Source organism: Ovis aries, chromosome Y, assembly GCF_016772045.2.
Source record: "Ovis aries strain OAR_USU_Benz2616 breed Rambouillet chromosome Y, ARS-UI_Ramb_v3.0, whole genome shotgun sequence".
Lineage (NCBI taxonomy): Eukaryota > Metazoa > Chordata > Mammalia > Artiodactyla > Bovidae > Ovis > Ovis aries.
The window spans coordinates 1,661,516-1,684,945 of NC_082741.1; the positions used below are offsets into that span (position 1 = coordinate 1,661,516).

At 48.9% G+C, this 23,430-nt stretch overlaps 1 long non-coding RNA gene across 7 annotated transcripts in view; it reads right to left on the minus strand.

Moving 5' to 3' along the window:
* Window positions 1-684: 684 nt before the first annotated feature.
* Window positions 685-23,430, minus strand: part of LOC105605321 (uncharacterized) — a 32,397-nt gene continuing 9,651 nt past the window's right edge. The window contains exons 3-7 of one of the 7 annotated variants that reach the window (XR_009598981.1): window positions 16,634-17,236; window positions 15,296-15,534; window positions 8,494-15,144; window positions 7,925-8,022; window positions 6,041-6,796 (exon numbers count right to left, since the gene is read on the minus strand). This is a non-coding gene — a long non-coding RNA (uncharacterized LOC105605321). Of the gene's footprint in view, window positions 5,126-5,412; window positions 5,728-6,040; window positions 8,023-8,493; window positions 15,145-15,295; window positions 15,535-16,633; window positions 17,237-23,430 lie in introns of those variants that run through there. The other 6 variants (XR_009598976.1, XR_009598979.1, XR_009598982.1 and 3 more) reach the window with 6 other exon arrangements.

Sequence of the window (23,430 nt, forward strand, 5' to 3'; positions counted from 1 at the left end):
ATATATATATATTAAGTTACATATATATTCTTATATATACTGTTACAACATATATACTTTTCAGATTTTTCCCAATATAGGTTATTACATATTCCATATTATATGTGTGTATATATATATATATTAAGTTACACATATATTCTTATATATTCTGTTACAACATATATACACTTTTCAGATTTTTCCCAATATAGGTTATTACATATTCCATATTATATGTGTGTGTGTATATATATATATTAAGTTACACATATATTCTTATATATTCTGTTATAACATATATACACTTTTCAGATTTTTCCCAATATAGGTTATTACATATTCCATATTATATGTGTGTGTGTATATATATTAAGTTACATATATATTCTTATATATACTGTTATAACATATATACACTTTTCAGATTTTTCCCAATATAGGTTATTACATATTACACCTATATCTATATACATATTAAGTTACATATATATTCTTACACATATATGTATACTTTTCAGATTCTTTTCCATTACAAATTACATATATGTGTGTATATATATATATTCAGTTACATACAGGTTCCTATATATATCATAAAATATACACACTTTTTTAGATTCTTTTCCACTATCGGTTATTACATAGTACATATACATGTATATATATATATAGTTACATATATAAAGGACATAATTATATATATATTCTTGTACATATATAAGAATATATATAGTGTATGTATGTTATATCCATAACTGAATATATGTACACTTTCCAGGTTCTTTTTCATTATAGGTAATCCCAAGATATTGGATGCAGTTCAATATCTGTTAGGGCCTTCTTGTTTATTTTATAAACAATAGTAGAGTTGACTTACAATGTTTCAAGTGCAGAGCTAAGAGCTTCAGTTACATATATATCCTTTTATACATATATTCAGCTCCATATAAATCCTTATATATATATTCAGTTCAGTTCAGTTGCTCAGTCGTGTCCGACTCTTTGTGACCCCATGGACTGCAGCACGGCAGGCCTGCCTGTCCATCACCAACTCCCGGAGCTTACCCAAACTCACGTCCATCGAGTCGGTGACGCCACCCAACCATCTCACCCTCTGTCGCCCCCTTCTCCTCCTGCCCTCAATCTTTCCCAGAATCAGGGCCTTTTCTAGTGAGTCAGCTCTTCGCATCAGGTGGCCAAAGGATTGGAGTTTCAGCTTCAACATCAGTTCTTTCAATGACTATAAACCGAATACAGATATTCAGCTTCCCTGTTCCATATATATTCTTTGACATATACGTATGTAACTTAATCACTGTGCCATACACTGGAAACATTATAAATCAATAAAAAATAAAAATTAAAAAAAAAAAACAGACAACCACCACCGTGATCTCTTCCTGTAGAAGGTCAATGCATGTAAACTCTGAGATCCATCCTGGCCACCTCACAAAGAATGCCCCGTTCCAACAGCCCTCCCCTCCATCTAAACTGAAACCAAGAAACGGTCTCTTCTGCTCTCGGTCGGGAAAGCATTCTTCAACTGTCCTCCCATGAAGGATTACGGAAGGAACGCGTCTTTAATTGCTCACCCCCAAAAATGACTTGGCAGCGGAAGACGTGGAAGAGAAAGTTTCATTTGCTGAGGATGGCATGTGGGCTCCAAAGAGCAATGATTTATCTATGACGCCTGGCAGCGCGCTCGACGAGGTCAACTCTCTTGTTCACAGGCTTTGGAGTTGGTATGATCATACAGCTCACACAACAGCTCGTGCAGGGGCACGGAGATTTCCTTTGGAGCTTAATCATCACCATGGACGTTGGCGTACGAGGCCCTGAGGAAGTGGAAGGGGCTCATTCAGAAAAAGCCACTCCAGCCTGGTTCCACCGATGAAAGCTCTGGACCGCCTGTGACGCGTGGGTGCTTCTCACACTTCATGTGACACCGCTTCTCCCGGGCGGCGGCAAGGTGAAGTGTGTCTGAGAGGCTGTGATTGTCTGAGCTTACGCTGCTGTTGTTCAGTAGCCAAGTCGTGTCCAACTCTTCGAGACCCCGTGGACTGCAGCACGCCAGCCCTTCCTGTCCTTAACCAACTTCTGGAGCTTGCTCAGACACGTGTCCACTGAGTCAGTGATGCCATCCAACCGTCTCATCCTCTGTCACTCTCTTCTCCTCTTTGCTACGCCCAACACAACATTAAACGTTTTTTTAAAAAGACACAAACAGTTCAATGAAAGGCGATGGGGATCCATACGAAAACAAATATGGAGAAAATGAGAACCAGAAAGGTCCCTTGGCCATCTCCGTGTCACTTGGCAATATTCCTCTCCATCTAAGAGAGACTGCGGGACAAAGCAGAAAGCACAGGAATGACCCGACAGCGGTTCAGACCTTTACACACAAACGCTTGTTAAATTGCTCAGAACCCCAGTTGACCAGCCCAGCCCTCCACCATCAGCCGCGATGTTCTATTATTTTGGCAGCACCAAAATACACTTGAGGTTTCACATGGAAAATGTGAGTTTAGAAAAGGTACAGCATCGTCCAACTCAAGAAATGGTCTATCTGTTACGAGAGGTCTTGCCCATGAAGATAAATACATGAATGCTGATTAACAGGAACGTGTTCATCAGTTATCATCTTACGAAACACTGGGGTATGTCCTTATCACGGGTTGCTGTTGCTATTGTTTCGATGCTCAGTCGTGTCCGAATCTTTGTGACCCCATGAATCGCAGCACGCCAGGCCTCCCTGTCCATCACCAACTCCCGGAGTTCACTCAGACTCACGTCCATCGAGTCCGTGATGCCATCCAGCCACCTCATCCTCTGTCGTCCCCTTCTCCTCCCGCCCTCGATCTTTCCCAGCATCAGCGTCTTTTCCAATGAGTCTCCTTTTTGCATCAGGTGGCCAAGGTCCTGGAGCTTCAGCATCAGCCCTTCCGATGAATATTCAGGGTTGATTACCTTTAGGAAATCAGAAATAAGATTGGTTCCTGAGCTTTTGTAGGCTGAGCGAATCCACCTCGTTAGCCCCAAGCCTCATATTCAAGAAAAATCGCAAACGGTGTGCGTCGTTTCGTTTCAGACTGAACTCCGGTCTTGAATCGTCCCTGCCAAGTTTTGAGACTGCTAAATGACACAGAGGAGACACCTGTGATGACTCACAGATTGAGCTGTCTTGTTATAGGGTTCTTCCAAGGATAACAGTTCATTAGCTCTAATGAGGTGCTCATCAGTCAGCCATGTGCATCCTCAGAGTTTCCAAGCAAAGAGGCAGTCCCTGGTGCTTGCTGTGTGGAATTCTCGCTGATAAGATTCGAGGTGACTCTGCAGGGCATATAGTCTGCTGTGGTTGGAAACATAAGTCACGGCAAAGCTAGTGTGTCACACATAGACACAGGGGCGCTAAGGCATACATTAGAAGCTGCTGCAGTACTTGTGGGCGCAGCCGATCCTAAAAGAACTCAGTCCTGAATATTCACTGGAAGGACGGATGCTGAAGCTGAAACTCCGATCGTTTGGCCACCTGATGCGAAGAACTGACTCCTTGGAAAAGACCCTGATGCTGGGAAAGATTGAAGGTGGGAGGAGAAGCAGGGGACAGAGGATGAGATGGTTGGATGGTATCAGCAACTCGATGGGCATGAGTTTGGGTAAGCTCCAGGAGTTGGTGAAGGACAGGGAGGCCTGGTGTGCTGCAGTCCGCGGGGTTGCAAAGAGTCAGACACGACTGAGCGACTGAACAGAACTGATACAGTGGTTGGGGCTTCCCAGGTGGCTCAGTGGGTAAAGAATCCCCCCCGCAATGCTAGAGACACAGGCTGACGTGGGTTCGATCCCTGGGTCGGGAAGATCCCCTGGAGGAAGGCATGGCAACCCACTCCAGTATTCTTGTCTGGAGAATCCCATGGACAGAGGAGCCCGGAGGGGCTATACAGTCCACAGGCCCGCAAAGAGTTGGACACGACCGAAGCAACTGAGCACGCACGTACCGCTTAAAGATTCTAGGCGCTGTGAGTCTCTCGTCTGAATAGACTGCGATGACTATATGTCGCAGACTCTGCAAAAATGTGTTATCTGGACTTCACACACAATTAGAAACTGTCCATCTTTCGAAGTTAAAAGCACTCTGGGGTACTGTGTAGTACGTCTGAGATGCACAGGGTGGTTAAAACAGCTGCTTGACGAAACCAAACGAGGCCATACTCTTCAGACACATTTAGCTCGTGGCACTGAATTCTGAAGCCAGCGGTTTCATTTCTGGTAAAGCAGCGAGGAATTCTCTTTTGCCCGAGGTCACCTGTGAGAACAGACTTTTGAACTCTGTGGGAGAGGGAGAGGGTAGGATGATTTGGGAGAATGGCATTGAAACATGTCTATCATGTAGGAAACGAATCGCTAGTCTAGGTTCGATACAGGATACAGGACGCTTGGGGCTGGTGCACTGGGATGACCCAGAGAGGTGATATGGGGAGAGTGGCGGGAGGGGGGTTCAGGGTTGGGAACTCACGTACACCTGTGGCGGATTCATGTCAATGTATGGCAAAACCAATACAGTATTGTAAAGTAAAAAAAAAAATAAAATTAAAAAAAGAAAAAGAAAAAAAAATTCAGCTGAGTTTGAATCAGCTGAGTTTGAGTATCTTTTTTCTCATTTTATTGCTTAATTGAAGGGTAGTTGATGTAGCACACTGTGTTAGCTTCAGGAATACAGCAAAAGGGTTCAGGTATACATATATATGCATATTCGCTCTCATATTATTTTCCATCCTAGGGGATTCCACGGTATTGATTACGGTTCCCTTGTGTGCTATGCCGTAGGTCTGGTTGTTCATTTCATTGATATATACATAGCAGTGTGTGTCTGCTAATTCCAAACTCCTAATTTACTGCCCCCCTTTTGTCATTTGGTAGCCATACGTTTGTTTTCTGTGTCTGCGAGTCTGCTTCTGTTTTCTAAGTTACTCCGTGTTATTATTATTTTTTTAATTCCACATATAAGTGATATCACACGCTGCCTTGTCTTTCTCAGTCCGACTCACTTCTCTTAGCAACGATCATCTCGAGGTCCATCCAGGTTGCTGCAAATGACGCTGTTTCATTCTCTTTGACGGCTGAGAAGCAACGTGCGTGTCCATCGCTATATGAATGGATTTAAAAAAAAAAAAAAGGTGTGGTACATTTATATGGTGGAATATTACTCAGCCATAACAAAGGAATGAAATAAGCCTCTGCATTCTTTACCCGAACTGGGAATGTTACAGGAAGGGGGGGACTCCCCTTCCAGGGTCTGAGAGTGGGATCTCGCCTGATGCTTGGAAAAGAATTGTCCGAGGGGACACATGAGCTGCCCAAGCAGGAGAGTTGATTGGGAAGGGGAGCCCGGATGGAGAGTCGTGGGGTAAGAAACTGGGAGAACGGCTGTACCTCGTGGCTCACGGTCCCAGGTTTTACGGTGATGGGATTAGTTCCCGGGTTTTCTCTGTCGCGTCATTCTGACTCGAGGTCCTTCCAGGTGGTACATGCATCAGTCAGCCAAGAAGGGTGCCAGAACGAAGGATTCTGGGAAATGCTAAGACACGTGGTGTCTCCTTCTGACCTTTCCAGAACTCTCCCTGTAGGGGGATGGCTTGTCGGTTCAGAGAGCTTTTTCCCAGGAGGACCTCCTGTCTTAAAATTAACTCCCGCACATGGTTACTATGGAGCCCAGGCAGGGTAAGCGGTCTCAGCCAATGTACGTCCCTGAAACAGGAACACAGATTTTTATGAACCTCACAGCCTCGAGGGCTGCCGGTGACCAGTTCCTGCAAATTCCATGACCGTAATGGGGAGACGGGAAAAGGCGTTGCTTCCTCAACCGTGAAGGCAGAGGAACACAGGGAAACTTCCTGGGGCCCTTTAGGGATTTTGCTGTGGCATCAAGGGTGTCTGCATTCTGCACTGTCTAGCCAACTAGCTGCATTCTCTCGCTTTTTTGAGATCCTTCACTTAATCCATATGGGACGTTGCCAGTGCTGTTTCAGGAAGACTGTAGAATATTATTAGAGCACACAGATTTTGCAGCGAAAATTAAAGCTTTTATTTGGCTCGGTGCTTAACACGTTATAAGACGCGTGCATACATCTGCGTGCACACACAGACACACAAACACACAGACACACACAATCAGACATGATAAAGGTTAATTTTCTGTGTCTTGATTGGCCCACAAAGTGCCCAGATATTTGGTAAAACGTGTGTCTGGTATAGGGTGTTTCTGAATGAGATTCACGTTTTTAAAATTTTTTCACACTGAAGTGTCATTTATTTATAACGTTGGCATCCCTGGTGGCTCAGACGGTGCAGAATCTGCCTGCAATGCGGGAGCGCTGGGTTCTGTCCCTGGATCAGGAAGAGGAAGCCCGTTCCCTCCTCCAGGCATTCTTGCCTGGAGAATTCCACGGACAGAGGAGCCTGGCGGGGCTGCAGTCCATGGGGTCGCAGAGCGTCGGACACGACTGAGCGCCTAGCTTTGATTTTCGCTGCACTTCCATAGTTGACTTCCATCGTCGTGTTAGCTTCCAGTGTACAGCAAAGGGGTCCAATTACACACAGGCGCTTTTTCAGACTCTCTTCCACTCACAGGGTATTACAGGATATTGAATGTAGTTTCCTGTGCTCTACAGTAGGGCCTTGTGGGATGAGATGAACACGAGAACCAGGACACTGAGCAAAGCAGACCGCCCTCCCCAGGGCGGGTGGGCCTGGTCCAACCGGTCGACAGCCTGCTCCCACACTGCAGACGCGGGACACACTGCTACTGACCTGGGGACTGGGGCAAAGGAGGCTGTGAAACAAGATGCCAGGGACGAATCTCGCGTGCCCCCACCGCGGGGGATATGGGTTTGACCCCTGGTTTGGGGAAATTCCACATGCCGTGCAGCAAGCTAGCTTATGCGTCACAGCAACTGAGGCCAGGCACCCAGAGGCGCTGCTCCACACCCAGAGAAGCCGCCGCAAAGAGGAACCCACGCGCCGCAACCAAGGGCCGCTCCCGCTCGCCACAACCAAAGTCCCCCACACAGCAGCAAAGATCCAGTGCAACCAAAGCAAATGAAGAAACAGAGAGGATGAAAGAAAAATAGCTTAACATCCCCGAGGGCGTGGCTTCTATCTTGAGCCACCTCGCTTCACTTTTGTACAGCATTCCACTGTGCAATGATTTCACACTCTTTATATTCTACTCTCCTGCCCACAGACACGCAGGTGGATGGCAGGTCTCCATATCAGAGACACGACTCCTGAGAACAGGCTAACACGTGGACACACAGGCAAGGGACTCTCCAGAGTTTCTACCCACGAGCGCAACTTCTGGGTCACCTTCGGCTTTTCAACACGGCGCCCAGTGGACTTCCAAAGCGACGGTACGACGTATAGTACTAGTGGCAAGGGGCAGAGTGCGATCACTCTTTGCACATACATCAACAGAGGGTTTTTACCCACGGGCACAGGGCTTCCCTGGTGGCTCAGAGCGTAAAGAATGCGCCTGCAATGCAGATGACCTGGGTTCGATCCCTGGGTTGGGAAGACCCCCTGGAGAAGGGAATAGCTACAAACTCCTGTATATTCTTGCCTGGAGAATCCCCCTGGACAGAGGAGCCTGATGGGCTACAGAGTCCACGAGATCGCAAAGAGTCAGGCACGAATGAGTAAGTGACACGTTCATCTTCACAGTAGCCACTCACTGATACCATACTCAGTGATACCAGACTTAGATCATCATCTCAGCTTGAGGACACATCCCAGCTGCTCTTAGTGTTTGAAGTGTCTTGTGTGGTGACGTTCCGGCCAGAGGAAGGATGAACACCACCTGTGTTTTAGCTATTTCAGCTGGATGGCGTTCAAGCAACAGACACATAAACAGCAACAGCAAGGAAGCAAGAAAGGCAAACAGGAGTACCTTGGGAGGCAGGCGTTGAAGATGGCAGAGGACCAGGTTGGCAAGGATGCTGGGCCTGTCACTCACCACTTGGAAGAAATCTACCCAAGCAGGAACACCTGGAACGGATAAGTAATTGAAACAAAAAGTTAGCTGAAACTGCGATAAGTTGACAAAATTCTGGGGCGTCTTCATCAAGGCAGTTCGCATCACTCTCACCAAGACAGCCCCTGACTTCTTAAGTGGTTCCATGTCTTGGGTTTCCCTAGTGGCTCAGCTGGTGAAGAATCTGCCTGCAATGCAGGAGAGCCAGGTTTAGTCTCTGGGCTGGGAAGATTCCCTGCAGGAGGAAATGACAACCCACTCCAGTATTCTGGCCTGGGAGAATCCCATGGATTGAGGAGCCTGGTGGGCTACAGTCCACGGGGTCGCAGAGTCGAACACGACTGAGCGACTCACGCTTTCTTTTCCTGCACCTCCGAAGACAGCAAGCTGCATCCCAAAGAAAGTTCCAAAGATAGCAAGCTGCATCTTAAAGTAAGTTTCTCACTTTCAAACACGATTGGTTCACTTTTTAAGGGGTTACTCACCTACGTGACTCCTCTTTGGGGAAGCCTGATTCTTCCTGTCTTTTGCTCACCTAGAAAATGTTAAAATAAACGTAGGAAAATGAGAATATGCACATTCTTGGTGGTGTTTCGTCTCTAAGTCGTGTCCCACTCTTTGTGACCCTATGGGCTGCAGCCCGCCAGGCTCCTCTGTCCATGGGATTCTCCAGGCGAGAATACTGGAGTGGGTTGCCATGCCCTACTCCAGGGGATCTTCCTGACCCAGAGATCGCACCTGGGTCTCCTGTATTGCAGGCAGATTCTTCACCGTCTGAGCCACCAGGGTACATGCATATAAATATATTGTAGAGTTCTACAGCTATCCTATATAGCTGGTGTAGGAGCAGGCGTACATAAACGTGTTTAGTAATTTGGGGCAATTTTATAGATTTAGCTCTTTCATACTGGGGCTTTTAGAACTTCTAGAGCACCATGTCTGGGATAAATGGATTTGTGCTCTATGAAGAACATTAGACTGGCGTACAGAATTTTCTGTGGGTATCCATGTGCCTTTGTGGTTCATGATGTTGCGGGTCAGCCACTCACTCGTGTCTGACTCTTGGTGACCCCACAGACTGCAGCACGCCAGGCCTCCCTGTCCATCACCAACTCTCAAGAGTTTACTCAAACTCATGTTCATCGAGTCACTGGGGCCATCCAGCCATCTCATCCTCTGTCGTCCCCTTCTCCTCCTGCCCCCAATCTTTCCCAGCATCAGGGTCTTTTCCAGTGAGTCGGCTCCTCATATCAGGTGTTCAAAGCATTGGAGCCTCAGCATCAGTTCTTCCAGTGAATATTCAGGACTGATCTCCTTTGGGATGGACTGGTTGGATCTCCTTGCAGTCCAAGGGACTCTCAAGAGTCTTCTCCAGCGTCCCTGGGGGCTTCGATCATCCTCGGAGACCCCTGGCTGGTGACAAGAGGCAGCTTCCTTTCTCCGTGCAATGGGCATCTGTGAAACAGCTTGACTTGTAATGAGTGCAAAACCATCTCAGTGCAAGGGAAAAAAAATAGAACCTTAAAAAAGAAAAAAACATTTCAATTCCGTGGACGCTCTGATCTCCTGACAGTCTGAGGCCTGATGTCATAGACTGATCATCCCACTCAGTGTCTGAGGTTTCGACGTCTCCGTAAAAAGTCACCCATCTTGAACTCCCAGTTCACAGACCACAGGTATTAAGGATGTTTGCGCAAGACGGGGCTGCCAGAGAACTGGCGCACGTGTGCAGCGGGCTTGGCTCGGATGCGGGGAAAACAGGCTGTCTAGACACGGCCCCCTCACATGCCGCAGAGGGCCAACCGGTGCTGAAACAGTCCGAGTCCCTTCATGGAGGTCACGGGAAGTGTGTCTGCCGCAGAACCACATGGATTCCGGGTGTTGTGCTGTGCTGGGTTCTGTCCAAGCAGCCTGGGACACGGAGCAGTAATTTTCAGTCCTCTCTTGTCCAGGCAGGCAAGTGGGAAGGGGGCTCCTGCCTGCAGGCAGCACATGGCGGGATGTCTGGGCCTCCATAATCATGGGTGCCAACTACTCAGAAGAGATTCCGTCTCCCTCTGTAGACAGATGGTTGCATAGATAGATATGATGGATGGATGGACAGATAGATAGACAAAAAGACAGCTAGATAGACGATAGGTACTGCAGAGTTGCCAAGTGGTGGCTGAGTCTTTGCGACCCCATGCACTGCAGCACGCCAGGCCTCCCTGTCCATCACCAACTCCCGGAGTCTACCCAAACTCATGTCCATCGAGTCGGTGATGCCATCCAACCGTCTCGTCCTCTGTCGCCCCCCTCTCCTCCCACGTTCAATCTTTCCCAGCATCAGGGTCTTTTCCACTGAGTTGGGTCTTGCCATCAGGTGGCCAAAGGATTGGAGCTTCAGCTCCAATAAATATTCAGGACCGATTTCCTTTAGGATGGACTGGTTGGATCTCCTTGCAGTCCAAGGGACGCTCAAGGGTCTTCTCCAGCACCACAGAAGGCTGATTCGTGTCAATGTATGGCGAAACCACTACAATATTATAAAGGGACTAGCCTCCAATTAAAATAAACAAATTAAAACAATAAAAAACAAAACAAAATAAAATTGCTAACAAAATTCATTGATTAATTTTTTTAAAAAAGCATCTATTCTTCGGTGCTCAGCTTTCTTTATGGTCCAACTCTCACATGACTACTGGAAACACTATAGCTTGCCTATACAGACCTTTGTCGGCAAAGTGACGGCCCAGCTTTGTAATACGCTGTCTAGGTTTGTCATAGCTTTCGCTCCAAGGATTTCAAGCAGAAATCTTCAGAACAAGCGGCTGCTCCTTGTCTATGGCACTGGAATGACACCTTTTATGCAGAAGTCTCGTACGGAAGACTCCGCACACGTCATCTCCTGGTATTTTTCCACCTTTGGGGACACCTCATCTGCAGCGCTCACGCCTCCCCCGACAGACCCCAGCTGTTGCCATCAACAGGCGTGTCCGTAAAGAAATCCCTTTTCCCCTGTATTAGCAGTGTTAGTTGCTCAGTTGTGTCCGACTCTTTGCGGCCCCATGGACTGTAGCCCGCCTGGGCTCCTCTGTCCACGGGATTCTCCAGGCAAGAACACTGGAGCGGGCTGTCATGCCCTCCTCCGGAGGATCTTCCCGACCCAGGCACTTCTCCTCTGTAAGTAGCATCACACAGCCGTGCTCTGCACCCATTTCATGGGTCTGAGTCGTCTCCTTTTGGAAACCTCAGGCTATCCCTCTTCCTCCCGCGCAGTGTCCAGGCCGCTGCGTCCTCTCCCTGCCAAGCTCCCACAAACGGAGATAATCCTAATTGCTAAATGGATTACTGTAAATATCCATTTCGCAAGAACTTAAACCCCAACGGCAGCCCTGAAGCCTGAGGTGCCTTCCAGAGGGATGGCGTTGTGGGTGATTTAGGAGGAGCGTTAAGGAGGTGATTGATGGGGAAACATCTCCAAGAAGAGAGCTGAGAGGATACAGGCGGGTCATGGAAGCGGCCGTGGCGTCAGGAAGGAGACAATCATGGAGAGCGAGGGTCGTCTCTAGGGATGGTGGGCGTCTCAGGTCCCAGAGACGAGATACATAGATATTAGATGATAGGTAGGTAGGTAGGTCTGAGAAGGCGATGGCACCCACTCCAGTGCTCTTGCCTGGAAAATCCCATGGACGGAAGAGCCTGGTGGGCTGCAGTCCATGGGATCAGGAAGAGTCGGGCACGACTGAGCGACTTCACTTTCACTTTTCACTTTCATGCATTGGAGAAGGACGATGGCACCCCACTCCAGTACTCTTGCCTGGAAAATCCCACGGACGGAGGAGCCTGGTAGAGTGCAGTCCATGGGGTCGCTACGAGTTGGACACGACTGAAGCGACTTAGCAGCAGCAGCAGCAGGTAGGTGGATAGGTAGACGGGCTTGCCCTGAAAGCTCAGCGGGCAAAGAATCCGCCTGCAATGCAGGAGAGCACAGTTCAGTTCCTGGTTTGGGAAGGTCCCCTGGAGAAGGGACAGGCTATCCACTCCAATATTCTTGGGCCTCCTGGTGGCTTAGTTGGCAAAGAATCTGCCTGCCATATGGGCAACCTGGGTTTTATCCGTGGGGTTGGGAAGATCCCCCCCACTGGAGGAGTGGGCAACCTGGGTTCCATCCGTGGGGTTGGGAAGATCCCCCCACTGGAGGAGTGGGCAACCTGGGTTCCATCCGTGGGGTTGGGAAGATCCCCCCCCACTGGAGGAGTGGGCAACCTGGGTTCCATCCGTGGGGTTGGGAAGATCCCCCCAACTGGAGGAAGGCATGGCAACCCACTCCAGTATTCTGGCCTGAAGAATCCCCATGGATAGAGGAGCCTGGCGGGGCTACAGGGCATGCGGTCACAGAGAGTCGGACACACTGAGCGGCTAAGCACACATACACAAAGGCAGATACACAGACACAGATATTAGATCAGACAGACAGACAGACAGACAGACAGACAAGACACCTGGTAGGTAAGATGATAGATATGACAGGCAGGTAGATAGACAAACAGAGCCACAGACAGACAGACAGATAAGAGAAATAACGGTTAAGATGATAGACAGGCATGATAAATGGGTGAAGCAAAGCAAAAGCCGCTCAGCTGTGTCCGATCTTTGTGACCCCACGGACTATACAGCCCACGGAGTTCTCCAGGCAAGAATACTGCAGTGGGTAGCCTTTCCCTTCTCCAGGGGATCTTTCCAGCCCAAGGAATCGAACCCCAGTCTCCCGCATCATTAAAGAAACCCAGGCAGATTCTTTACCAGCTGAGCCACCCGGGAAGCCTGATACACAGGTAGGCAACTATTAATAGATACGGTAAAGTGTCTATCTGCAATGCAGGAGACCCGGGTTCGATCCCTGGTTTGGGAAGATCCCCTGGAGAAAGCCCACTCCAGTATTCTTGCCTGGAAAATCCCATGGACGGTGGAGCCTGGTAGGCTGCCGGATGGGGTCGCAAAGAGTCGGACACGACTGAGCGACTTCACTGTAACTTTCAGACAGAAAAATAAGAGAGAGAGATGGACAGGTAGACAGACGCTACACAAGATGACAGAGAGATACTGGTAGGCAGGTAGTTAGGTAGATAAGGTAGGTGGGAGATAAGATAGATGATAGTCAGATGGATACAACAGGTAGTTAGGTGGGTAGTTAGGTAGATAAGGTAGATGGGAGATATGACAGATGATAGTCAGATGGATACAATAGCCAGTTAGGTAGGCAGACAGACAGACAGAGACACACAGACTGAGACAAAGAGGGAAGCATCCACACACAGCAGAGGCCACATCCCCTCTTGGTCTAAGTAGGTGTCATCTCCTGCTAATAAGACAAGATGGGTTCTCCCCCCAGCATCTCAACAATGACAGCATCACCTCCTAGGTGAAGGCAGCCGTTGGTACTCATTCCAGATACGAGAGGGAGGGGCTGGGGGAAAAGAATCATAAGTTTCCTACAACTCTTGTAAGTAAGTGAAGGTCGCTCAGTCATGTCCAACTATCTGTGACCCCAGGGACTGTAGCCCCGCCAGGCTCTTCTGTCCTTGGGATTCTCCAGGCAAGCATACTGGAGTGGGGTGCCGTGCGCTCCTCCAGGGGAATCTTTCTGACCCAGGGATCGAACCCATATCCCTGCTTTGACAGGTGCATTTACCCCTGAGCCACCGGGGACGTCTTGCATATCAAAACTTAGGAACCCGATGCTTTAGAAAGTCTCAGTTTGCCGGCACAGCCACTTTGGAAGAAGTGATGACGCTCCCTCCCTCCCCCACCACCACCATAAATAGGATTGACACCTCTGAAAGCAAGCCCTCATCCCTCTCAGTGAGGGGACTCCACATCACCTCCTATTGCATCTTTTCATTTGCTCCTAGAAGAAAAGGTCTCCAGGCCGTTAATAATGGAATTCTCGGCTTTCCACACTGAAAGGATGATCTGGAGCTCCAATGCGTTTGGAAAATCATTCTCAAGGCTGACCTCATCCGTCATCGACGTCTTTTGGCAGAGGCTGTGTGTGCTTCCCTGCCCGGCCTGCTCGGCAGACACACCAGACGGACGTGGGACGCTGTGCTCTCCACTGACACAGAGGAGCGCTGACCTGAATCTAAAGGTTGAGTGTCTCCAGTTTCTGCTGGTGACTCGCCTCGATCCCTCAGCATTTTCAGAGCCTCCCGGTTCCCAGGCAACAGCCTGGGCAGGGCGGGGCGTCTGGATGGACAAGAACTTCCTGGAGGGTCAGAATTCAGGAATCAAGGACCAGAAGGTTCGGGCGACATCACAGCTCTGTTCTCAGAGCACGTTTGGAAAGGCCTCTCCCCCTTTATGCTCACTTCCATTATCGCTTTTCAAATCGGGTGTGCGTTAAAAGAAAAAGCAGACACTGATTCGAAAAGACAGCATGCTCCTCAATGCTCACGGCAGCACGGGGTACAAGAGTGAAAACGTCCAGCAGCAGGTCAGTGGATGAGGAAGATGTGGTACGTTATATACGCAGTGGAATATTACGCAGCCACGAAAAAGGGCGGACAAATGCCATCTGCCGCAACACGGATCAACCCAGGGACGATCACACTACGTGAAGTCAGAGAACGGCAGTGTACCTTATCACTCACATGCAGAATCTAAGAATAAACAAACGCATCCACACAGAAAAAAGACCCACAGATATTACCCAAGGGGAGAGGGAAGGGAGAGGGTCAAGACGGAAGGCGGGGAATGCAAGGTACAGACCACTGTGTATAAAATAGGTAAGCTGGAAGGATACATTGTGCTTGGAAGATCACGCTAAAGGCTACACTGTCCACCACAGGGAACAGGATCAGTATTTTATGATACCTTGAATGGAGGATGCTGCTGCTAAGTCACTTCAGTCGTGTCCGACTCTGTGCGAGCCCATAGACCACAGCCCACCAGGCTCCCCCGTCCCTGGGATTCTCCAGGCAAGAACACTGCAGTGGGTTGCCATTTCCTTCTCCAATGCAGGAAAGTGAAAAGTGAAAGTGAAGTCGCTCAGTTGTGTCCGACTCTTAGCGACCCCATGGACTGCAGCCTCCCAGGCTCCTCCGTCCATGGGATTTTCCAGGCAAGAGTACTGGAGTGGGGCGCCATTGGCTTCTCTGTAAATGGAGTATAAACTGTAACAATTACGAATCACTATGTCCTGCATCTTAGAGCAATGTAAGATGGCAAACCAACTATACCTCAATAAAAATTAAATCGTAAATACATAAAAGCCCCCCCCAAAATAATAATAAATAAAATTCTAACCTTGAATAGCTTGGGATTTTCAGGCAGGGCTGAGCTCTGCAGAGACTTCTTCTCCAACAAACGTCACGTTCCCAGATTGTAGAGACTGGGACCTGGTATGTTTTCGGACAGGGACTCAGGCCACGAGAGAAACAAGCTGTCACAATTGTGAAGGGTGACGCTTTTTTAATGATTACCAGTCCCATCACTGTGTAGCGCAGATGGGCACATGGCTGGGTCGTGACCGCCTTGCTTCTCTGCTGGAATGGAAACAAAGCCGGGTTAGAGTGAAAACGAGCCTCGGGAGTTTGCCCTTCAGAGTCTACAGACGTCTCTGAGAGGTCCCAGCAGAGACGAAGGGGGACTAGTTGTTGACATCTAGTCACTCAGTCGTGTCCAACTCTTTGCAACCCCGTGGACTGTAGCCCGCCAGGCTCCTCTGTCCAAGGGGATTCTCCAAGCAAGAAGACTGGAGTGGGTTGCCACTTCCTCCTCCAGGGGATCTTCCCGACCCAGGGATTGAACCCAGCTCTCTTGCGCCCCCTGCATTGGCAGGCAGGTTCTTTACCAACTATAACTAAGCATGCGCGCTCCAACTACCGAAGCCCGCGCGCCCCAGAGCTCTTGTTCCACAAGAAGAGAAACCCCCTCAGTGAGAAACCCAGGCACCCCAACTAGAGAGTCGCCCCCAATTGCCACAACGAGAAAAAAGCCCATGCCCAGCAAATGAAGACACAGTACAGGCAACAATAAAGAAATAAAGGCAAACGGATGTTCACTCTCCAGGTGAAAAAAGAAAAGCTGTAACAGCCATTGAAAGATAGCAACACCTTCAAGATAACCAGCCTCTCTCAAAGTAGCAAATAAACACTGCTACAAAAGAAGCTGGAGGGGGAAATGGCAACCCACTCCAGTATCCCTGCCTGGAAACCCCCCCAAACGGAAAAGCCTGGCGGGCTACAGTCCACGGGGTCGCAGAGAGTTGGACACAGCTTAACACACACGCCAAGCTAAAGTAAGAAAGATGAGCAAATCCTAAAAGATTCTGTCAGGATTCCAAGGGAAACACTCTTTTTTTTTTTTTTTTAAACTTCTCACATCTGGAGCTTCCAGAATCTGTCCATTGAGCACATTTTAAAAATAACGGACACATCCACAGCCTCTCCATATGAATTCAAGATGCCCTGATGAGATGCTGTAGGCTTCACTCTCGTTACTTGAGAGAAGACGGTTCTACTGAAGAGGATGGAACGTCCGAGAGAAAGAGCCTAAGATCTCATGTTAAGGAACGTTTCATGTATCTTTTCATAGCTCCAGATGATTCTCCCCATAGAGACAGGTCAATATTATTATCATTACCATTTTTTAATAACAGTTTTGCGTACAGCCTCTCGAAAAACTCCTTTGGTGCGGGGAAGGAAACTTTCCATCATGAATAAAAAGCACATGGTGAGGCTGAGATGACATCAATCTGATTCCTGCAGGGCGACAGGACTTTGGGAATTCTGTGCAGCTAAAAAAAGGAGGAAAAGAGGAGAAGCCTCACAGCTTAGTTAGCACAGAGGAGGGTAAAAGCCAGCAACGCTTGCAATCATCATCAAGGCCGATGAGAAGGGGGACCACTCTCGGCGAGGCGGTCATCTTTAGGAGCTCAGCATCACTCAACGTGCATCACGCCTGTCTTAGACCGCGAGTTGCCGGCAGGTCTTCCTAAGCCCTACGTCCAGTGTTGGGCAGCCGGTCATCCCTCCCGGACCCTAGGGTTGTCCTCCTTTCTGGGCTCCCCATCGGCCGACTTCATGACTCACGTCTTGACCACAGACGTCTCCTGCCCCACCCGTCGCGACTGTGCCACCCACTTCTCGCCGGGTGGGGCGTCTCCCCGACACCCTGCTCTGCCCTTTTCTCCTCCTGCGCTTCCATCAACGTTACAATCAATACCAGATGTCGGATGGGGCTGGACTTTAACAAAAAAAAAAAAAAAAAAAAGAAGAACATTTAAAATAACATTGTCACTAACAGGTCTGCCGGCAAAAGCCACCTCGTGGAGGCGGTTGGTTCCGTTCTTCCCAGACTGACCCTCTGTCGAAGATGGTCTCACAGCATTAAGATGCTATGGGGAGAGGTCATGTCATCTTTTGCTTATCCTTTTCTTTCTCTTTTTTAATTGGAAAGTGAGAGTGAACCTCATTCAGGCATGTCTGACGCGTTGCAACCCTGTGGACTATACAACCCATGGGATTCTCCAGGGAAGAATACTGGAGTGGGTAGCCTTTCCCTCCTCCAGGGGATCTTCCCGACCCAGGGATCGAACCCAGGTCTCCCGCACTGCAGAGGGATTTTTTTTTACCAGGTAAGCCACAAGGGAAGCCCAAGAATACTGGAGTGGGAAGCCTTTCCCTCCTCCAGGGGATCTTCCCGACCCAGGGATCGAACCCAGGTCTCCCGCACTGCAGGGGGATTTTTTTTACCAGCTGAGCCACAAGGGAAGCCCAAGAATACTGGAGTGGGTAGCCTTTCCCTCCTCCAGGGGATCTTCCCGACCCAGGGATCAAACCCAGGTCTCCCGCACTACAGAGGGATTTTTTTACCAGCTGAGCCTTCAGGGAAGCCCTCAGCTGGAGATCTACCATATGACCCAGCAATCCCACTCCTGGGCACATAAACCCTGAGAAGACCATAATTCACAAAGACACACCCACCCCAATGTCCAATGCAGCACAATTTATGACCGTCAAGATATGGAAACACCCTAAGTGTGCATCGACAGAGGGGCAGATGAAAAAGACGTGGTACGCTTATAATACGGAGTGTTACTCAGCCCCGAAAGGGAACACAACAGAGTAACCTGCAGAGATGTGGACGGACCTCACATTTATACGGTGGAGTATTACTCGGCCCCGAAAAGGGACGCAGCTGAATAATCTGCAGAGATGCGGACGGACCTCACATTTATACAATGGAGTATTACTCGGCCCTGAAAAGGGACGCGACTGAGAAATCTCCAGAGATGTGGACGGACCTCACATTTATACAATGGAGTATTACTCGGCCCTGAAAAGGGACGCGACTGAGAAATCTCCAGAGATGTGGATGGACCTCACATTTATACAATGGAGTATTACTCGGCCCCGAAAAGGGACGCAACCAAGTAACCTGTAAAGATGTGGACGGACCTAGAGTCTGTTATACAGAGGAAGGTAGGTCAGAAAGGGAAAGAAAGTCACGTATTAACACGCATTTGTGGAATCTAGAAAACCAGTACAGATCAACCTTCTTCTTCTTTTTAAAAGCGCTTGGCAGGGGAGCTCCTTGGCGATCCAGTGGTCAGGACTCTGAACTTTCACTGCTGTGGCCCGCGTTCAGTCCCTGGTTGGGGGACTAAGATTCTGCAAGCCTTGGGGTAGGCAAAAAGAGAAAATGTTTTTAAGAAAAGTTGTGATGAGTAATTCAACATGTGGGGTAATTATAGAGCGCGCATTACTTAAGAGAACTGGCGAACCAGAAATGCAACTGAAAAAGGTGCTCCTCCGAAGAGGCTTTTGAAAGATATCCAGAAGATTGTGTGATACAACTGTAGCAGGAATCCAATGACTGCCCCAGAGAGAAGAGACAGAATGGAAGAGAAGGAGAAAAGAATATTTGCTCCGTTAACAGCTGAAAATTCCCCCCGAATTGAAAGAATTATATTAAAGGTTAAATGAAACCAACCTAAGCAGGTCTGCTGCTGCTGCTAAGTCGCTTCAGTCATGTCCGATTCTGTGCGACCCCATAGACTGCAGCACTCCAGGCTTCCTCCTGTGTCCTTGACTATCTCCCAAAGTTTGCTCAAACTCACGTCCCCTGACTCAGTGGTGCATCTAATCAAACCCTAACTGGAGGTTACTGAACAAGTATAATGCTGGTAGAAAGACAGCTTCATGAAAGGAAGACTCGGAACCCGGAGGAGTACTGCGTTCCGAGGTATGGACCAGACGTGGGATGTTCAGAGCCCGGGGCACCTCATGTAAAAAGTGGTCATCACAGTCAAGAATTCCAAGTCGGGTCCTGAAGAGTGTGCTCATGGGCTGGCCCTGCTGGTGGCCCAGTGGTGAAGAACCCGCCTGCCAGCGCAACGGACGCAGGTTCGGTTCCTGGTCAGGGAAGACCCCACGTGCTGTGGAGCAACAGAGCCGGTGTGCTCTGTAACAAAAACCACTGCAGTGAGACGCCTATACAGCATGACTGGAGAAGAGTCCCCGCATGCTGCAACTGGAGAAAGCCCTTGAGCAGCAACAAACACCCAGCACAGCCAAAAATAAAATAAAATATAAAGTCTTAAGGAAAAGGAGTGAGCTTTTCACCCCTCCCCCCCAAAAAACAAAAACCGCAGTGGGTCCAGAAAGACACAGGAAGGCCTTTCTAGTGACCAGAACGTCGTTGCACCTTGATCTGACCTAATCCTTGGGACACAGATGGATTTACAACAAACTCTACAGAAGGTGACAGCGTTTGCAACAAGCCCAACCATCGTCCAACCCAAGAGCAGAATGTCTGGGCCATCCAAGTCATCACAACATCCGACGGGTTGCCTTGGAGACAAGCGATTCTGGAAATTTTTACACACAGCTGGTCAATCCTTGCTCTGGCCCTTGGAAACTAATCATAGAACGCTTGGACCATGAGCTGGTATCCGTACAGAGGAAAAGTCTCAGCAACCGGGGAAGGGGAGCCAGGCTTGCCTGCTAAGTCATTCAGAACTTTGGATCAGTCCAAACACGGTCAGATGTGCAACATCTTTTCAAGTATTTCCTTTGAATTAACGATAGACGATGCACTATTTCATCGCTTGAAGGGGATGAGAAAATGCAAACACGTTTACGTAGGCAATAAAAAAAAAAAAAAACCACCACCACATTTTGGAAAGATAAATCCCAAATCCGGCATTATATGAGTAATTCACTTGAAAGAAGGCCAGTCAAATGGGGAAATAGAAATATTCTGAGATCATCTGAGGATAAAGCACGCTTGGCTTTTAAGATGTTTGGTTTGTTTTGAAAGAAGAGGGTTTTGTTGAAAGCATCCAGATATTGGCACTTGATCTGAAATTACCCTGTGCGATTTTGTTTATAGATGATAAAAGCGTCTACTTTTCCCATGAGTATTATCAGTCAGACTCTAGTTTCTGGAAACTTCAGATCTATAAAGGAAGATAACCTCATGTCTCTAAAGATCTATAAACACGCGGGCTTTGTTCACCTCTAAAGTAAAAGAAAAAACTCCCGTTACAACTTGAACCAGAAACTCGCCTTGGACCAATCACGGCCGACGTGTTCTGCTCCTTAAATGATATTTCATGTGGCTTGACGCTGCTGTCAACCAACTTGTTTGGGATCTTAACAGCCAACGCTAAAGGAAATCAACCCTGAATACTCATTAGAAGCACCAATGCTGAAGCTGAAGCTCCAATCCTTTGGCCACCTGATGCGAAGAGCTGACTCACTGGAAAAGACCCTGATGCTGGGAAAGACTGATGGCGGGAGGAGAAGGGGACGACAGAGGATGAGATGGTTGGATGGCACCACCGACTTGATGGACATGAGTTTGAGCAAACTCCCAGAGATGGAAAAGGACAGGGAAGCCTGGTGTGTTGCAGTCCATGGGGTCACAAAGAGTCAGACACACACGACCAAGCAACTGAATAACAACAAATCTCAGTTCTACGAGGCTGGAGGCAAACGGTGTTTGTGTTCTCGGTATGTACAACTGGGCTGAATGTATCAACCTTGTAAATGCTTTTTTTTTTTTTTTTAAAGCAAACATAAGTTTTATGCTTCATCTACACTGAGATTACATTCACCAAACAGTGAGGATGTCCAAGGTTAAAATGCCCCAAGCTTGTTCACCTCGCTCCTTGTTCTTGGCAGCAAGAGAGCCACGTCTTTGACCGATGACGCAAGCATCCCGCTCCTAAGCCTATATTCAGAGAAAACCATGGTTCACAAAGAAACACACACCCCAACCTTCACAGAAGCACTATTTACGACAGTTAAGACACGGAAGCAACCTAGGTGTCCATCAGGAGGTGAACGGATAACGCTGACGTGGAGGTTGTTGTTCAGTTGCTCAGCGGTGTCCGACTCTTTGGGACCCCACGGACTGCCGCACGCCAGGCTCCTCTGTCCTCCACTACCTCCCGGAGTTGGCTCAGATTCAGGTCATACACGTGTACAATGTCTGGGGGCTGCCCTGACGGCTCAGAGGGTAAAGCGTCCGCCTGCAATGCGGGAGACCTGGGTTCGATCCCTGGGTGGGGAAGATCCCCTGGAGAAGGGCAGTGGCAACCCCTCCAGTCCTCTTGCCTGGAAAACCCCTGTGATGGAGAAATAGCACCTGGGGTCACAAAGAGTCGGACACGACTGAGCAAGCTCACGTGTATACAGTGTTTGAAACGACATTAAGAAAGAGCCTCTGAAGTGGACTCCAGGAGAGACACTGGATTCTTCCCTCCCATTACCTTTCCTCTTTTCAAGCCGTCTTGTCCTCTCGTCTTTCCCAGCTTTAAGGGGGCCCTCATGCCTTGCACAGAGTCGGACATGACTGAAGCAACTTAGTAGCAGCAGCAGCAGCATGCATGGATTCTCTCATGGGCCCTTCATCCACCTTCAAAAGCAGGAGCACAGATTCTTCCCATCTATGTGTCTTGATGCGTCTCGGCCTCGATCTCTCTCCATCTCTCCCCCTATTACTTCTGTCCTCCCATCTCCTTCTGGGACTTCACGCTCCTGCGACCCTCCTGCAAGAACCCCGGCCGTGACATAATGGAACCACCTGAGTAAGCCCACTGGCAGTCCCCCATCTCATCACCCTTAAATGAGTCACATCCGCAATGCCCCCCTTTGACACGTAAGGTAACATATTCACGAGTTCTAAGTATTCGTGCGTCAACATTTGGGGACAGGAGTCGGGGGAGGATTTATTCAGTTATTTGGCCAACCACATCCACTCAAGGATTCTGAACTAAATGGCAGAAGCAGAATAGGTTTTCATCCAATATCCAATAGTTACCGGTTGTTTTGGTGGCTGTTGGGGGTCTTTGCTGGTGGCTCAGACGATAAACAGTGTGCCTGCTAATCTGCAGACCAGGGTTTGATCCCTCGGTCAGGAAGATCCCCTGGAGGAGGTAATGGCAACCCCCTCCAGTATTCCTGCCTGGAGAATCCCATGGACAGAGGAATGTGGCGGGCTACAGTCCACGGGCCGCAAAGAGTCGGACACGACGTGGTGATGGACACTTTCACCTGGTGACCGTTAGTGACGGGCTTCCCAGGTGGTGCTAGTGGTTAAAGAATCCGCCTCCCAATGCAGGAGACATAAGAAACTTGGGTTTGATCGCTGGGCTGGGAAGATCCCCTGGAAGAGGGCATGGCCACCCACTCCAGTCTTCTTGCCTGAAGAATCCCATGGACAGAAGAGCCTCGTGGGCTACAGTCCACGGGGTTGCAAAGAGTCGGACACGCCTGAAGGGAATCAGCACGCACGCACGCTGGAGGGAACCAGCACGCAGCACGCACAGTGCTTTGCTGATGCCTTTGAAAGCACCGTTACGTTTCAGGGTATTGGGTCTGTCCTCTGCTTGACCCTGGAAAGTGTGGAAACACATTCTCTGGACGATGTTTCAAAGTGCCGAGTGTGTAAAGAGCTCCCCCCTGTCACGGGCTGAAGTCACGATTTAGGCTAGCTGGCGAGCACACATTTCAGAAAGAAAAAAAGAAATCATTATGCGCCCTCCAGAACAATATCCGCTGGACAGACGCGTCGCATTTCACTTCAAAGAGCCAAGTCAAAACCGGGGAAGATTTGTTTCTGACGTAAACGGGTGCGGGGTTTAGTAGGAGGAGTTGAGAAAGCTTGGACGTGAGGAACGTGTTAGGTTGACCATTGCTGTTCAGTCTCTCAGTCGAGTCTGACTCTTTGCCACGCTGTGGACTGTAGCCCTCCAGGCGCCTCTTGTCCGTGGGATTCTGCAGGCCAGAATACTGGAGCGGGTTGCCATTTCCTCCTCCAGGGGATCCTCCCGACCCAGGGATCCAACCCGGGTCTCCCGCATTTCAGGCAGGTTTTTTACCCGCTGAAATGTATAACTAAATCACCTGTACACCTGAAACGAACTACAT